At 38.8% G+C, this 5122-nt stretch overlaps 1 pseudogene; it reads left to right on the forward strand.

Annotated features, from left to right (window-relative positions):
* The first annotated feature begins 635 nt into the window (after positions 1–635).
* LOC101444267 (bifunctional phosphoribosylaminoimidazole carboxylase/phosphoribosylaminoimidazole succinocarboxamide synthetase pseudogene) lies at positions 636–1892 on the forward strand (annotated as a pseudogene).
* Positions 1893–5122: the final 3230 nt, after the last annotated feature.

A 5122-nucleotide genomic window follows, 5' to 3' on the forward strand; every position in this document is an offset into this window, starting at 1 on the left:
CAGCATTAAATATATGAAGGATCCCGATTGTGAGGGCCTTGTAAATCAAGGCAAGCTGTTTGAGTTTACATCAGGTTGCTATAGGGAATTGCAGGAAGCAGCCATGATCCATGCTTTGTTTCAGCAAGGATAGTTTCTTGGGAGTTGATTTGGATTACAGGAGCGAGAAGCAGAAGGCAGACGAGTTAGGAAGTTATTGCTATATTCCAGAGGAGAGATAATAAGATAATGAGGGCCTGAAGTAGATCTGGCACTTGTTAGAGGAAGATGATAATGAAGAGGAGAGATTTGAGGAGGTAATCATTATTATTTTCCCACTAAAAGGGGAAAAGTCTGTACTTTTTGTAATAATTGCAATTGAAGACTTGATCAAGGTTGGTAAAAAGATTAGTAGTTAATAACTTCTAATAACCTCTAGGGTCTTTATTCCCTAAGTTCATAAAGTGCTAGAGAATTTTTATATTTACATATATTAACAAATATTTTAGGATCCCTTGTACATTGAATTTTTATTTAAACACAACCTAAAAGTTTAAAACCTGAAGCAGAATTAAAATATGTCATATTATAGCCCAGGCTGCAAGTTTCAATTCCTGCTTCTATTCCTAGTATGGTTTGTTACCCCCGGTCCACTCAGGATAATGGCGACAGCTGAGGTATTGAACATTGGTAAAAAGCTTTATGAGGATGAAACAAAAGAAGCCTACGAATTGTTAGATAGTCCGAGATAAATCCAAAGACCAGATTACAGCAGGAAATGTAGTTAGAAAGAATCACCTGGAAGGGAAAGCTGTAATCTCAGATAAAACTATCAGTTTAATTTTTCAGCTGTTACAAGAAGCATGTACCAAAATTGCTCTCACTAGAAAATGTGGGGAGATAGCTTTTATTGCACCCCAATGTGAAATGTTTCCAATTGAATGGGTTTGTAGAAGAATAGCAACTGGTTCTTTTCTCAAAAGAAATTGGGGCATTAAGGAAGGATATATTTTACCCATCTAAAGTGGAGATGCTTTTCAAGGAGGATGCCAATAATGATCCACAGTGGTCTGAGGAACAGCTAATTGCTGCAAAATTTTGCTTTGCTGTATTAATTATAGTCCAAATGGAAGTGGTTATCATGAGTCATAATATATGGACAATTTTTTAAATATTGGAAAAATCTTGGTTGCCCCAGAAATATAAACTGGTTGATATGAAGATAGAATTTGATGTTAATAAAACTACCAAAGAAATTGTTCTTACTAAAGTTATTGATAATAATTCCTGGAGACTCTGGCCATCAGGAGATCGAAGCCAACAGAAAGACAAACAGTCAAGGAAGTAACTCCTGAAGAACTCCAGATGCTAAAGAAAAATTTTGAGTGGATTTAAGAGAGATTAGAGTTGTTTCTGAAATCAGAAATCAGTGCAGGTTTGTAGTATAGATGGGCTCAACTTCTGACCTTAGTCACTGTGAAAAAAATCAAGAAGGCATGTGGAAATTTTGGCATTCCATGTGAACTTTGGGGTAACTTCTGCCCATAAACCAGATGAAACTCTGAGGGTTAAAGCTACACACAAAGGGGATGGTATTCCTACTGTTTCTGTGGCAGTGGCAGGCAGAAGCAACAGTTTAGGACCAGTATTGCCTGGTAACAGTGCACACCCAGTTTTCAGCTGCCCTCCCCTCACACCACACTGGGGAGCTCAGCATATGTGGTCTTTTCTTCTACTACCCAGTGGTTCTGGTTGTTTAACAATACTTTCTTCAGATGGTTCAACTCTGTTTGCTGCTCAGACATTTTGGATTAAACAACCATTTGGGATGGGGCAAACTGCAAGTAAGCATATTAAATACATGGATTTCCTTAAAGCAGACTGACAAGAAAATCAGAGATTGCAGTTTATAAGATCAATGTACTTTTAGGAGACATACTATAAATTTCTAGTTTAGCTGTAGAAAAAGGGAAGATAGATGATTCTAAATCAATCAGAGAAAACAAAATTTACTGAATAAATGAAAAAATGTCATATGTAATATACAGTATCTTCAACCATGATTATATATGAGTTTGCAACTTCATAAAAAGTAAACATTAAATATTAATGAGTTTTCCTCTAACAAACTTTCCATCCAAAAGAATTAATACAAATATATTTTAAACATAAATAGCATTTCATATGGTATATGTCATCCAAGGGCTTATATTTTTTTTAGTTTGTTTCTCATTTTTTAATATAATAAACTTTATTTTTAAAGATGTTTTAGATTATAGAAAAGTTATATCGAAAGTATAAGGGATTCCTATATATGCTATCCCCTACCCCTCCCACATCTTCCCTTATTAATAACTTCTTAAAATGGTGTGATTCATTTCTTACAGTTGATGAATGAGTATTGAAGCATTGCTATTAACCAAGGTCTGTAGTTTACACTGTGGTTTACACTTAATTCCAATGCCCTAAAAATGCCCTATATTACATTTATTCTTCCTCCCCTCTCCCCTCAGAAACTCTAGTAACAGCCATCTTTATAATAATGTTATGTGTTCTTCCACTGCTACAAAATTAGTAAGTTTACTTTGCCCACAGTTGCATTTCCCCCTTATGTTCTTTCCTCAACTTTGAGGATTTGGGGATGGTGATGTCTGCTCTGCCTCAAATTGAGAAGGCTTAGATATTATGGGGCAGATGGAAGGTACTGTGCTTGCAGTTGTAGATACTCTGTTTTGGGGGATAGGGGTTGCTTATCACCGTCATTTTCTTAGTTGTCCTGGGTGAGTCTGATGACTTGGAGAGTAAGTATTAGCCTCAACTCTTCTGAGATTCAGGGCAAAACCAGCATGTGAACAGAATGAAGATTTAAGTCTCTGAGACATATATTTAATGGGTATAGTGCTAACATAGGATCAAAGAAAAGGGCTAGAAGAATCATGTGTAGGCTCATTTATATGAGTCTAACTGCAGGTAAGGCCCAGTGACAGAGTACTGATTTCAAGGGATTGAGTGCCTTACCAATAGTGTCCAGATGGCTCTAAAACCCTCAGGAGCACCCCTATTTGAGGCTTTTTCCTAGTGGCAGTAAATGAGATCTGCCTGAGACATCCTCCCAACTTATTTTGAAATTTCTTAGCCATAAAAATTCTTTCATATTTTAAGTTTTGTTAAAACTTTTTGTTCAATGTCCCTTTCCAAATGCATTGCTCGTTGGTGCTTTGTGTTAATCCCTCAGTGCCAGGGAGGCTCATCCCTAGTTCACAACCCACACTGAGCAAATGGCAGTGCATTTATTTGCTGAATTTGACTTAGAGAGAGGCCACATTTGAGCAACAAGGAGGTTTTCAGGAGGCAACTCTTAAAGCAATATTTATTAAAAGGCTAAGTTTCAATTTTATAAGAATAAGGTTCATAGCTACATGCATTAATATTGAGGGCTTGACATATTGGTCTGTTTATTTGTTAGGTACTGCCTATGTACTTGAGAGATTCTTGCCCCTCTATTTGAGAATGTAGAAGGACTCCCCAGGATGGGAGTTTAATATCTTGTTTATTATATGGGTCTCCACCCACTGAGCTAAAACCCTGTGAGAAGATGAACACATTCATATTCCATGGAAGCATGCCCCAGATGTACCCGTTGCCCCGTATACCCCCACCACCGACACCCTGTGCCAGTGACCTTCCTCTGCCCTATTTGCCAAAAGAACATTCCCACAATTGTATTTTCAACAAAAGACCTCCACCTCCAGGCCTCCCATCAGTTCCATGGATAGTCCAACCCACCCCCAACCCTGCTCATACTCACACTCCAGCACTGTCAACCCCACTCACCTCCCTACACCACAATCACCTTCATCCACTGCCAAACCACCTCTTCTATCTTATCATAGATTCTGTCTAGACTGAGCATCAGCTCAACACTTTCTACTCCCTTTCTATCTCCTTAGAATCTATCTTCCAGATTCTGTCTCTAAGTCTACTCAATATGATTAGGTCATATTAGTGAGGTCAGGCAATATTTGTCCTTTAGTGACTGACTTACGTCATTCAACATAAGGTCTTCAAAATTTATCTAATTTGTCACATGTGTCAAACTTCATTCTGTCTTACAGCTGAGTACTATTCCATTATATGTATATATCACATTTTGCTTCATTCATCTATTGATAGACACTTGAGTTACTTCCAACTTTTGACAATAGTGAATAATGCTACTATAAACATTGCTGTGCATATAAATATTCATGTCCCTGCTTTCAATTCTTCTGGGTATACCTAGTAGTGGGATTGCTGGATCATGTGGCAATTCTATAGTTAGCTTCCTGAGAACTACCAAACCTCGTTCCACAATAGCTACACCATTCTACATTCCCCCAGCAGAAGATGAGTGTTCCCATTCCTCCACATCCTCTCCAAAACTTAGTTTTCTGCTGTTGTTTTTTTTTAAAGATTTATTTATTTATTTATTTCTCTTCCCTTTCTGCCCCCCCGCCGCCCCAGTTGTCTGTTCTCTGTGTCTTTGCTGCGTTGTCTTCTTTGTCCGCTTCTGTTGTTGTCAGTGGCATGGGAATCTGTTTCTTTTTCTTGCGTCATCTTGTGTGTCAGCTCTCCGTGTGTGGGGCGCCATTCTTGGGCAGGCTGCATTTTCTTTTGCACTGGGCGGCTCTCCTTATGGGGCACACTCCTGGTGCATGGGGCACACTCCTTGCGCGTGGGGCTCCCCTACATGGGGGACACCCCTGTGTGGCACGGCACTCCTTGTGTGCATCAGCACTGCGCATGGGCCAGCTCCACACGTGTCAAGGAGGCCCGGGGTTTGAACTGTGGACCTCCCATGTGGTAGACGGACACCCTAAACACTGGGCCAAGTCCGCTTCCCTATTGTTTTTTTAATAACAGACAGTCTAATAAGTATAAGATGATATCTCATTGTAGCTTTGATTTGAATTTCCCTAATACCTACTGATGATGAGCATCTTTCACATGCTTTTTAGCCATTTGTATTTCCTCTTTGGAAAATTGTCTATTCAAATCTCTTGCACATTTTTGAAATGGGCTGTTTGTCTTTTTATTATCAGATGTAGAATTTCTTTATATATGCTGGATATTAGACCCTTAACACAGAAGTGGTTCCCAAATA

The sequence above is a fragment of the Dasypus novemcinctus genome, chromosome 4, assembly GCF_030445035.2.
Source record: "Dasypus novemcinctus isolate mDasNov1 chromosome 4, mDasNov1.1.hap2, whole genome shotgun sequence".
In the NCBI taxonomy this organism is placed as follows: Eukaryota; Metazoa; Chordata; class Mammalia; order Cingulata; family Dasypodidae; genus Dasypus; species Dasypus novemcinctus.